Below are 14,102 nucleotides of genomic sequence, written 5' to 3' on the forward strand. Positions count from 1 at the left end.
ACATAGTTACCATTTATACGTGAAACATGGAAAACATAGGAGACCTATTACAGAAAAAATGTGGAAATATTTGAGCCTTAAAGTCAACATTCCCATTGTTGGTGCTGCAGACATGGACATACCTGATACTGGGGACGAGGATGGTAAGATGGTAATAGTGCTGCCTATATCAAAAACGGGGACAGATTCTTTCCGCCTGTTTGGAAGAAGAAAAACACGTAAGTCACAAGGAAACGCAGTATAAAAGAGTTTGTCTCACTATAAGAACACCGACTATAAGGCCTAATAGGACATATGACTGTCATAATGGGGAAGGCCTTCTGCTCAAAGCTAACTTTCATAGAGCCTAGTGGAAAACAACTACCAACAATGTCTGGCATGTTATACTACATCTCTCCTACAGTGTGGGGGGGCAGCACTAAAAATGCATGACTGGCCGCAATTATGGGCTGTTATCACCAGCAGTTTATGAAGCCAAAAGCACAATGACCGCTAACCATGGGGCTGTGGATGCTGCATATGATATTATGGTATTTATGTCCTATATTTGGTGTTGTGCACATATATCAGCCTGGAGCTGCCAGTAATGACCCCATAATCTACTCACATTTCGCAGATATTTGTGCTGGAGTTTGGTGCACACTCTGGAGGGGACTTGGGATCCTCCTCATCTTCTGAGTCCAGATGTTTGTTTATATCAGAGTGATCTACAAGACATAGGTAATGAAGTGTTATTAGAGGTTCTCAATATAACACAGTCACAATTTATACATGAAAAATGGAAAACATAAAAACCATGTGGAAATATTTGAGCCTTGAAGTCAACATTCACAGAGGTGGTGCTGCAGACATGGACATACCTGATACTGGGGACGAGGATGGTAAGATGGTAATAGCGTCACCTCTATCAGATACGGGGACAGATTCTTTCCACCTGTTTGGAAGAAAAACAAGTAAGTCACAAGGAAACGCAGTATAAAAGAGTTTGTCTCACTATAAGAACACTGACTATAAGGCCTAATAGGACATATGACTGCCATAGTGGGGAAGGTCTAATGCTCAAAACTAACTTTCATAGAGCGGAGAGGAAAACAAAACCAAGAATGTCTGGCATGTTATACTACATCTCTCCTACAGTGTGGGGGCAGCACTACAAATGCATGACCGGCCACAATCATGGGCTGTTATCACCAGCGGTTTCTGAAACCAAAAGCACAATAACCCATAACCATGGAGCTGTGGATGCTGCATGTGATAATATGGTATTTATGTCCTATATTTGGTGTTGTTCACATATATCAGCCTGGAGCTCCCAGTAATGACCCCATAATCTACTCACATTTCGCAGATATTTGTGCTGTCGTTTGGTGCACACTCTGGAGGGGACTTGGGATCCTCCTCATCTTCTGAGTCCAGATGTTTGTTTATATCAGAGTGATCTACAAGACATAGGTAATGAAGTGTTATTAGATGTTCTTAGTATTACACAGTCACAATTTATACATGAAAAATGGAAAACATAAAAACCATGTGGATATATTTGAGCCTTGAAGTCAACATTCACATTGTTGGTGCAGCAGACATGGACATACCTAATAGTGAGGACGAGGCTGGCAAGATGGTAATATTATCGCCTCTATCATATACAGAAACAGATTCTTTCTGCCTGTTTGGAAGAAGAAAAATGTGTAAATCACAATGAAACCGGATAAAAGGTGTTGTCTCACTATAAGAACACTGACTATAAGGCCTAATAGGACATATGACTGCCATAGAGGGAAAGTTTTTCTGCTCAAAGCTAACGTTTATAGAGCAGAGTAGAAAACAACTACCAAGAATGTCTGACACGTAATACTACATGTCTCCTACTGTGTGGGGGGCAGCACTAAAGATGCATGACCGGCATCGATCATGGATTGTTATTACCAGCACTTTCTAAGGACAAGAGCACAAATGACCGCTAACCATGGGGCTGTGGATGCTGCATGTGATATTATGGTATTTATGTCCTATATTTGGTGTTGTGCACATATATCAGCCTGGAGCTCCCAGTAATGACCCCATAATCTACTCACATTTCGCAGATATTTGTGCTGGATTTTGGTGCACACTCTGGTGATGACTTGGGATCCTCCTCATCCTCTGAGTCCAGATGTTTGTTTATATCAGAGTGATCTACAAGACATAGGTAAGGATGTGTTATTAGAGGTTCTCAATATAATACAGTCACAATCTATACATGAAAAATGGAAAACATAAAAGCCATGTGGAAATATTTGAGCCTTGAAGTCAACATTCATATTGTTGGTGCTGCAGACATGAACATACCTGACAGTGGGGACAAGGATGGCAAGATAATAATAGCGTCGTCTCTATCATATACAGAAACAGATTCTTTCTGCCTGTTTGGAAGAAGAAAAAACATAAATCACAATTAAACAGTGTAAAAGGTGTTGTCTCACTATAAGAACATCGACTATAAGGCCCAATAGGACATATGACTGCCATAGAGGGAATGGTCTTCTGCTCAAAGCTAAATTTATAGAGCGGAGTAGAAAACAACTACCAAGAAGGTCTGGCATGTAATACTACATCTCTCCTATAGTGTGGCAGCACTAAAAATACATGACTAGCTGCAATCATGATGTGCTGTTATCACAAGTACTTTCTAAGGGAAAAAGCACAATGACCGCTAACCATGGGGCGATGGATGTTGCATTTGATATAATGGTATTTATGTCCTATATTTGGTGTTGCGCACATATATCAGTCTGGAGTTCCCAGTAATGACCCCACAATCTACTCACGTTTCTGAGTTGTCAGTGTTGGATGTTGGGGTACACTCTGGAGATGACTTGGGATCCTCATCGTTCATCATCCCGTTAGTGGTGGTATAGAGCTACATGCAGAAGCAACAAGATATGAAATCATTTTATGTTTAATTTTATGGGTCTTTTTATACATATGGATTTATTAATAGCATACTTACTTTAGAAAGCCTTTCAGATGATGATGTAAAATTTTGGAAGTCAAACAACTCATTGTCCTCACTTGTTCTCTCATCATCCTCTGAGTCCAGATGTTTGTTTATATCAGAGTGATCTACAAGACATAGATAATGAAGTGTTATTAGAGGTTGTCAGTATAACACAGTCACAATTTATCATTAATATTAATAGGAACCAATTATCACATAATATGGAAGACGAGACAAACAGACACTTAATCTAGATGATGGCTTTTTCTACTTACTGATAAATAAACTGGTGTCCACATTTAATGTATGCTGAGGAACGTACAATGGCTTTTGACTTAGAAGGTTACCCAAGTCTAAATCTCTAAGGAATTCATGACCCTTGATCTCAAATGCTCCTCCTGGATAAAGAAAAACAAGTCAGAGACAGCTCCACACCAACAAATTAAGGAAAGCGCTTAATGGTAACTGGGGATTCTGACCATAAATGGGGCTTAGTCTTTAGGGATATCCTACTAGAATCCAGTAGAAAATGTATACCCTCTGGTAATAAAATCTCCAGGAATAAAAAGAAACCATTATGGATAAATAAGACACTACAAAGTTTAATCAGACTAAAACAAAAGGCATTCAAAATCCTGAAGGCTGATAATACAAAAATAGCATTTCAGGAGTATAAAGATCTAAGTAAGAAGTGTAAAAAAGAAATCAAGCTGGCAAAGTTATCCACAGAAAAACAAATAGCCAGTGACATTAAAATAAATCCCCCAAAATGTCATAAATACAGCAATGCCAAAAAGGGAAAAAAAGATGGTATAGGTCCCTTAAAAGACAATAATAACAAGATAATAATAGAGGACTAAGAAAAGGCTGAGATATTAACAGGCACTTTTCATCCATGTTCACCAATGAACTAACTGTTCCACAGATCACTCAACAAGGCAAAAATCAAAGAACACCACCGGAAATAACTCAAGAAGAAGTATGCCTGCATCTGTGCAAATTAAACATTGACAGATCCCCTGGCCCAGATGGCATTCATCCACGGATACTGAGGGAATTGAGCTCAGCAATTGACAGAATGCTGTATCTTATATTCTTAGCCTCTCTTGTAACAAGAGTGGTGCCACAGGATATTTAAAAAAGGTAAGAAGGTGAGGCCAGCAACTACGTCCAATAAGCCTTACATCAGTAGTGTGCAAAATTCTTGAGGGCATTATAAGAGAAAATATATTGCAGAGAATAATATAATAACTGACAAACAGCATGGATTCATTAAAGCTAGGCCGTGTCTAACTAACATGTTGGGTTTCTATGAGGAAGCAAGTGCAGCTGATGTGATTTATCTGGACTATATAAAGGCATTTGATACTTTTCCACATAACATCCTTATACTGAAGCTCCATAAGCAGGGACTGGGGGAAATTATATGCAGATGGGTAAGTAATTGGCTAAATGACAGGAAACAAAGAGTCGTTATAAATGGTACATTCTCTAAATAGGGTATAGTCAGAAGTGGGGGCCACAGAGATCTGTACTGGGAGCAGTGAGGACCACAGGGATCTGTACTGGGGCTGCAGGGATCTGTACTGGGAGCTGTGGAGTACCGCAGGGATCTGTTCTAGTACCAATTATTTTTAACCTCTTTATTAATGACCTTTTGGATATGATTGAAAGTAAAGTGTCAGTCTTTACTGAGACACCAAACTATGTAGGAAACTGAGATCTGACCTTGACATTACAATTTTGCAAAACAATTAGGATAAGACGTCTGAATGAGCAAACACTTGGCAGATGACGTTTAATGAAGATAAATGTAGAGTAATGCAGCTAGGATGGAGTAATCCTAATGCTGCATACACATTAAATGGGAGAATACTTGGGACTATACTTTAGAACAGGAGAAGGACTTGAGTATTCAGGTTACAAGTAAGCTGAGCAGCAGTACTCAATGTCAATCAGCAGCCGCAAAAGCAAAGATTTTAGTATGCATGAAAAGAGATAAAATCCCACGATCCCAATGTATTTTTAACTTATAAATCACTTGCGAGGCCACATCTAGAATATGGGATCCAGTTTTGGGCTCCACATTTAAAATAGGACCTTCAGAAGTTAGAGTCAGTTCAAAGGTTTGCATCTAGATTATTACAAGAGCTGGAAGGCCTCTCATATGATGAGAGATTGGAAAAGTTGGGCTTGTTTTGCTTAGAAAAAAGACGCCTCAGAGGAGATCTCATTTATATGTGTGGTCAGCACAAAGGGCTGGCACATGTCTTATTCTTTCCATACTAAGGACCAGGGGGCACTCATTTCTGGTGGAAGAAAGGTGATTACAGCAGTTAAACAGGAAAGGGTTCTTTACAGTTAGAGCAGTCAGGCTGTAGAATGGCCCACACTATGACAGCTTTTAAAAAAGAGCTGGAAGATGTCCTCACTGCACATAACATTGTGGGTTATAGGTAATTTAGTGACAAAATGAACAATTGGTGGAGAAATGGAGAACTTAATGGTTCGAGGTCTTTTTTAAGTCTTTGTAACTATGTAACTGTATCTGAACAGTTTATCTTAATCTGAACTAATTACGCAACGAAGTAGACATGTAGGAAATAGAGTGAAAATCTTAGTACTGAGAGCTATAAATGGAGAAGCTGATAGAGAAGAGCTGATCCTCATGGACATGAGCGATATGTCCTCGGCGTAATAAGGACATATTAATATTATATCCGTTACCTGTCCCAAGTCTATCCACGGGATTTGTTCTGAGCAGCTGAGTGATGAGATCCTGAGCATCGGGTGGAGGAGTGTTATAAGGATCCCATGTTATATCTTCTGCTATATAGAAAATTACAGAACATTAAACCTCTTTACTGGACTGTAAGATAAAGCAAATGAAGGAACTAAACCAAGATAACCAGTCAAAGCAATGATCAGATTATTCTACTTACCAGTGCCCAGATCTCCTGTGTAACCCTGATAAAATGGTTTATATCCCATGAGAAATTCATATAATATGATGCCCATTGACCACCAGTCAGCAGGTCTTCCATAGCCTTCTTTCAGGATGACCTCTGGGGCTATGTAACATGGGGTGCCATACACCTGGAAACCAACAGAAAATAGAGATGAGAATCGATGAGACAATTATTATGACAAGCTCTTCACATAAAAACAGAATGACAGAGGATAACATATCAGTAAAAGAGCTCTCTAAAAATGAAGAATGAAGGGAAGAGAAAATATGAGATTTGTGCAGAACAAGCTAAGTTCCTGTAGGTAATGCCAACCTCCTCGTCCAGGAACTCTCTGGAGATGTTTTCTGCTGATTGTTTGCAGATGTTGGTGTTTGGCATCATGACTCCAAGTTTTGAAAGTCCAAAGTCGGCAACTTTAATATGTCCAGCAGATGTTATCAGGAAGCTGTGAAAGAGAAGATGATTTTAGCTTCATAGACCGTGAGATAATAAAGGATAACTTTCCCCATTTGTTATACTACAGGTATTCACTTACTTATCCAGCTTCAGGTCTCTGTGCACCACACCGTAACTATGCAGGTATTCCACAGCAAGGACAGCTTCTGCAAAGTACAAGCGGGCCAACGGGACAGGGAAAGGACCCCTGGTCTTTAGAAGGGTCCAACAGTCTCCACCTTTAGAAGAAAGGAAATATGACCGGTGAGGGGTTTATATAGCAGATCACCATGATGTATGATGAGAAGTGAGCGGAAACATTGGGGCAGGAGACAATATATAAAGATATAATGTACTGTATGCTGCACAAATGAATTAGTCTGATGTCATGGTGAAATGTCATCAATGTAACTAATGACATAAAGTGATGTCACATCTCGTCTACAGCTGGAGATACTGACGTACTCAGTGCGGACATACAGGGAGATCACACACATCAATGATATTCTGGACACCATGGTAAGAGATATCCTGTTGTAAATGCTGTGTGGGGATGTAACGTCCATGGGGACAAGTCTTAATGATATGAGAGGTGATAAGATGTCAGCTCAGCAGACATAGGCTGAATATAATACAATGTACGTGTCCTACCTCCTACATACTCCATGACCATACACAGGTGAGATTTAGATTGGAAGGAGCAGAGCATGGAGACCACAAAGGGACAATCTGCGAATGTTAGGATGTCCCTCTCCAGATAGGCCAATTCCACTTTCTGTGGAGTATCCAGGTTCCGCTTGGCCATTTTCTTCATAGCGAAGATCTGTTGTGATTCTTTATGGCGCACTAAGTGGACGGACCTGGAGAGAAGGAGAATCCATGGTTTATAATGAACCCTTTTTAACAGTCTGTATATACAAGTCATTATATGATCTTTTGTACTAATTGTCATGATCCAGGGTGGATCTGACAGATTAAATGCACAAGTAACCTTTTTTTTCCTGTGAGCTGTTTTGCTCAGGGTTGGTTTTGTTCCTCGGTGGCCAGTATGGTCATTGCCCTTGTGCTTAGATATAGTTTTGCCCCGGTGACCAGTATGGTCATTGCGCTGGTGTTTTTAGAGCTAGTTTGCCCCTGGTGGTGGTTAGAGTAATTGCACGGGAAACACTAACAGGTGTGTTTGTTCTATAATGGTGTGTCAGTAGTGCTCACTGGCGTTGGTGATATTATTATTGGTCTTTTCCTACCAGCCTGGGTGAAGGAGGGAGCTGGAAAAGAGTCCAGGGCCGCTCAGTCAGAGTCCTGGAGTTGCAGCTATGGTGTCAGCGAAGAGTTCGTGTGAAGCACGGTGGAGTGGCAGCTATGGTGTCAGTGAAGAATTCCTGCAAAGCTTGGTGGAGTGGCAGCTATGTTGTAGAGCTGCACGCAGTTTGCTGGACTCTGTTACTGAGAGCTGCACTCAGTTTGCTGGACTTGGTTGCTGGACAGCTGCCCTCAGTTGCTGGACTCTGTTGCTCCAAGGTGGCACTCAGTGCTGGACGCTGTTGCTGTAAAGCTGCACCCAGGTGTTGGACACGGTGGAGGAAGATGCACTCAGGTGTTGGTCTCTGTTGCCAGGAGCAAGTGCATCAGAGCAAAGCTAAGTGTTTCCCTGTTTGTCACTTTTCCTCATGTTGGTGTTAGTGCAGCGGTGGGGCCAGTGCCTGTGCTACCCAGCTCCCTAGAAAGGGATAGGTGTAGGGTATGACAGGGCTACAGGTTCCTCTGTGCAGAACCGGCATAGGGAACTTTAGGAGCGTTAGGGACACTGACTCAGGGGAGTGCAGGAGGTCTCAATGTCCCCCGTTCTCTAGTGCAGGGCCCACCGTTGTAAATGTTTCCCTATCCCCTTTGTCTGGTTGTATTAGTTACCGGCCTGCGGGCCGTGTCACACAGGATGGGGTACGTAACACTAAAGTTTAATACCAGCAGTCTGACCATCAATAGAAATCCATGAAATAACACTACATAGATCACCTATGGGGGTCTGCACAATGCCACGTCTGAAGGACCCTCACCCAGGTCACATTGTAGATGAGAGAATCTACTAAAATTCATCTTGGGCAGATTCGCTATAACCGACCAGTACATAAGATTCAGTCCAAATAAAAATTGGTCAAAATTGAAAATGCTCCAAATGTGGTAAGAAGATGTTTTTAATCTTTCTCCACAGCCCAAGGCAGAATAAATGGAGGGGATGGAAGAAGATAAAATATAAGTAAACACAATAACCCACTTGTCCTCATCTCTCCCCGTCCATCACTGCAGTCCTCCATCCTCTGTGCCAGTCTTTGGTTGTCCTCCCTTCTGCTGCTGAGGCCAGTGATCAGACTCACATGGTCATGGTGGAGGGTGGGGGTGCAGATGACATTGGCATCAGTATCGTGTTACCCCTCATCGGTGCAGAGGATGGGGAAGCGGTGGTGGAGGCGGCAGCATAAGAACAGATGAGGTCTAGGACCGGTGGGTGTAATGTATTATATCATCCCTTTTCTTGCAGTCTGATTTGTTACAGATCTGGTTGCTCAGCTGTATATAACTGAGCTGAATAGTGATATTGAGATGTGGACAGTGATGTGGACTCTGATCGTTTCCCTATGATAACACTGAATGGCAGAGCACAGAGGCAGAAGCATTGTCATAGGGAACCCTGAGAAATGGGGATTATGGGAACAGAAATCTCACCCAAAAGCTCCACTGCCGATCAGTATAGATGTCTCATAGTCGCTCATACGCGGCTCTCGTGCCGGGATCAATGATCTGATCACGTCCTAAAAAAGAATAAGAAATTATATTAAGATATAGAAGCTGCAGGAAAACAGCTCAGGATGTAAAATCTTCTCCTATATTATGTCCCAACTGATTTACACTGATCTGATGTGGGGAATGATACAAGCCGGACGCTCCGCAGACACGGATGTAATATAAGGGGGATCCTCTGTATAACAGTATTATTTTAATGTGCTGGATAATACCGGAGATCACACAGGGGAGAACTATGTATTCTGAGAGCAGCATGATTTAGGAGCAGAGATCTTGATTCCAGTGATGGGTTACTTAATAGGCTATGTGCTGTTGTTTCAATAAAATCAGTGTTTTATCAGTAGGAGATTATCACTGGATGACTATGTGTCTCGTGCCATGTAGTCTTATTGCTCTGTAAACCCTCCACCACCACTGAATAGCTGCTTTCTGCCTATGCACAGTGTACACGGAAAGCTGCCAATCAGTGGTGTGTGCGGGGTTATACGAGGCTCAGGATTCAGAGCTCTGCTAGATCTGCAGCATAGAAAACTGGGATTTTATCCCATCTGCTGGAATCAGGGTCTCTGTCCCTACATCATGCTTCTCTCAGATCAAATAGCATAGACCTGGTGACAGATTCCATTTAATATAAATGCTATTATCTAACACCCTAAAGCCATAGACATCCCATGGTTATATGGGGGATAATACTGGATGGGTCACTCACACCCCATGATCTGGTGATACACAGAAACCCCCTATATCTCCACAAGCCGACATTAATATACTGTACAAGGGACTTGTATGCACAATATTTCTGTAATGATGTCTATTATCTCAGCTGCAGCATTTACAAGTAGGAAGACTCTGATAGAGCGAGAAAGAAGGGAAAATACAGACTTCCCCCCACTGAGCTGTGACTACATCAGCAGAATACAGACTGTCCTCACAGAGGAGGGAGCAGCACAGACAGGCGGCCGTAAAACCTCCTGTGCCTGCCGGGGACTGACAGGGAGGCCTGTAAGATCCAACACCAGATCTTCTGATCTCTGACTGGTGATCTGGAGAAGATCAGACAACAAGGACGTGTGATAGAGAAGATGATGGCTCCTTACCGGGTGTTCCGACGAGCGGGCCGGACGTTCTAGTACACACAGGACTATATCGGCCAGATCTTTAATATAATCCAAATCTTCTATTTGAGATCTTTTTTCAGCCTATAAAGAAGAAAAGAAACAAAAAGGAAAAATGTGAGATGAGAAAAGACACAATGGGGGCGGCCATTGTATGTGACATCTGCTCCTCTCTGCAGATACAACGGCTCCATATCTGGGGACTCGTCGTGTTTTATATTGGAGGAAAGACGAAGCTTCTCTCCCACCATTATTATCTGTGATTATGGAGAAGTTTTGTGCGGAGCGTCCGCCATTTACCTGGTGTAGTAATGTCCTGATGTTGTGACATAAATCCGTCAGATACTCTGACGTTAGTTGATCTTTTTTGTTTTTGTTCAGGCAATCCTTTACTAGCTCCACCACCAGCCGGTAAGTGAAGCAGAGGACGCCATCGGGTGGTAGAAACTCAATGTCAAGGTCATTGACGGTAAGAATCTCCAATAGTGCTTGTACCTGAAAATGGTGCAAACGTAATTCAGCCATAGTGAAATATTGCAAATGCTCTCAGTCACTATAGAACCAAAAATGGCGCCGATGATCCTGTGTACATTCTATAAGTAGTGACTGTGAGCTGTGATGTCATAATGGCCAAGAATCATCAGTGATGTCATAATGGCCTAGCATCACCAGTGATGTCATAATGGCCTAGCATCACCAGTGATGTCATCAAGGAATCTTGTGATAGAATGTTCAAGGATCGGCTCTGCACAAATACAGTGGGGAAAATAAGTGTTTGATACACTGACAACTTTGCAAGGTTTCCCACCCACAATGAATGGAGAGATCTGTAATTTTTATCATAGGTACAGTTCAACTGTGAAACTAAAAATAAAAATTAAAAAAAAAATCTCATTACATAGTTTTTAAATAATTAAGTTGCATTTTATTACATGACATAAGTATTTCATCACCTACCAACCAGCAGGAACTCTGGCTCTCACAGACCTTTAACCCCTTAGTGACAGAGCCAATTTGGTACTTAATGACCAAGCCACTTTATACAATTCTGATCACTGCCACTTTATGAGGTTATATCTTTGGAACGCTTCAACAGATCCCACTGATTCTGAGACTTTTTTTGCGACATATTGTGCTTCATGTCAGTGGTAAAATTTGTTCAATATAGCTTGAATTTATTTATAAAATAAATGGAAATTTGGCAAAAATGTTTAAAATTTTGCAATATTCAAACATTTTATTTTTTGTACACTTAAATCAGATAGTGGTGTCACTCAATATAGTTCATATATAACATTCCCACATGTCTACTTTACATCAGCACAATTTTGGAAACAATTTTTTTTGTTAGAGCGTTATAAGGGTTAAAAGTTGACCAGCGATTTCTCATTTTTCCAACAAAATTTACAAAACCATTTTTTTAGGGGCCACCTCACATTTGAAGTGAGTTTGGGGGTCAATATAACAGAAAATACCCCAAAGTGACACCATTCTAAAAACTGCACCCCTCAAGGTGCGCAAAACCACATTCAAGAAGTTTATTAACCCTTCAGGTGCTTCACTAGAACTAAAACAATGTGGAAAGAAAAAATGAAAAATTTATTTTGGAAACTTTTTTTTATTTTCACAAGTGTATCACAAGAAAATAGACCACAAAATTTGTTGTGCAATTTCTTCTGAGTATGCCGATACCCCATATGTGGGGAAGAGCCACTGTTTGTTTGGGTGCATGGCAGTGCTCAGAAGGGAGGGAGCACCGTTTGACTTTTTGAATGCAAAATTGGCTGGAATCAATGGTGGCGCCATGTTGCGTTTGGAGACCCCTAATGTTCCAAAAGAGTGGAACCCCCCTATTTCTTTTTTTTTTAATTCGTTTTTTGAACCTCAGGACACATAGAATGTACAACATACATATTGGCTTATGATAACAAGCATTATACATAGCACACATGTTTCTGTCCATTGAAAAAAATGTAATGCAAAGAAATTGCACACTCTTATAGATAATCAAGGAAATATGTACATGGACCGCCCGCCAGGGCAGTGGGGTACTCGGTACCGGGCCGGTATCTCAGAGGGAAGTGTCACAGTAGCGGTGACCCGGTCCGTGGCCCTGGGCATCCATGTAAAAGAATAGTGTGGCTGATGATTAAAGTTTATGAGTGGATGATACGTGACGACACCTGTGGTGCTCGGCAATGAAGATGTTAAGCCGACGCTGCAAACAGATGCTCTGGGACAGATGTTGTGGTGCAGCAATGATGGTGTAACCCTCCACAGGCAGGGCTGCAGTCCCAGGGCAGAGTAGATGAAGAGGATAGGTGTTGATGAAGAGGGTGTAGTGTTTGGTACAGAGATGTAGCAGTGCTGGAGAGTTTGCAGGAAGGAGAAAAGGACACAATAGGGTGCAGTTTCTTTTACCTTTACTTTGCTTGGTAAATGCAGTCCAGAATTCCAGATTACTGATGGAACAGAGGCTGGCCGGCCTGGAAGCAACTTAGGAATCTCTCTATCAGAGGGTTGTGTAGTTTCCTTTCTAGCGCTTATTTTAGGTACTTGCAGTACTGTGTTACACTGAAGTTCCACTTGCTTGTGCTCATTTAGAACTCCCTCGTATGGCAGACAGCTGTAGCCTACTTCTTCTTCTGGCTCACCCGTTGCTGTTGTGCCTCCAAGTCTTATGTGGGAACAGAGCATTTACAGCTTCCTATTCTTCCGGTTTCTGTTGCAGGAACATCAGTATCCATACAACCTTGGAGACCGGGCTCCAGATCATGCGCTATAGCTAGACGTGATCCCTGAACTCTGCTCAATCTTCCAGTTCCTCTCCTCATGTCCACACACATTGCCCTTCTCACACGAACCCTCAGAGAGCAGCTCTTCCCCCAGTTTTAGGTTCAGAGCTCCCTCTGCTGGCCTGGCGTGGGATCTGTGTTGTGTGTTGTGTTTAACTGACAGAGAGACCTTTCATTGCTTCCAAGCATTACATCATACTTCCTAGGAGGAAGGTAATGCCATTGTGGCGACCATACTCCTGGGGGCGCCACATTCCCCCTAGTGCAATTCAGTACTCCCGGACTGAAGAAAACATGCAAAACAAATTAACAAATGAACAATTGTAAATGTAACAATATTTCAAAAAAGGAAAAATTACAAAAACCAAAGCTCAAAAATAGTCCTGATGACGATTAGTCCATGCGTCAATGTCCATGGTCCATTTCCTGAGCAGTTGTAACTATGTACAAGTTAGTTGTGACCACACATAGTCCTGTGGTCCAATTGTCCATCAAAACAAACTGAGATTGTTCAAAAGTTCTTACAGAGTCTCTGTAGGCACATAAACTTGAAAAGGTTGCATATTTACATTTTAGCAATTACACAAACTTATGTATATACGAAACCTTAGGGGTGGTATACCTTGGGTGCTACGGACAGACCTACGTAGCACTGGTGTTGGTAAACTGGGTAGTAGCCGTCTACGAACTCTTAGACTCACTGTGGGCATAACAGATTCACCACTGGCAGGGTGAGAATTCTCTTGTTCTTCTGCTGGTGTGGCATCCGCTGACTGAACTTCCTGTTTTTCACTGTTGTCTTGAGTCTCTGCTACTTCAGTTGCAGTAGGCTGGGGAAAGATTAGGACAGGAACTACGATAGCGTGATACACTCTTGTCCAGTTTGCAGGAAATTCTCCGAGTACAGTGTTGACCTTTTCTTCCTCTTCTATGGGTTGAAGGTTGTTTTGTTCTCCCATCCTTTCCTTTAGCTCGTCAGGGCACAGTTTCAGATGATCCCTCGATACTG

This window comes from Dendrobates tinctorius, unplaced genomic scaffold (assembly GCF_039654945.1).
Source record: "Dendrobates tinctorius isolate UK_male_01 unplaced genomic scaffold, ASM3965494v1 ptg000030l, whole genome shotgun sequence".
NCBI lineage: Eukaryota > Metazoa > Chordata > Amphibia > Anura > Dendrobatidae > Dendrobates > Dendrobates tinctorius.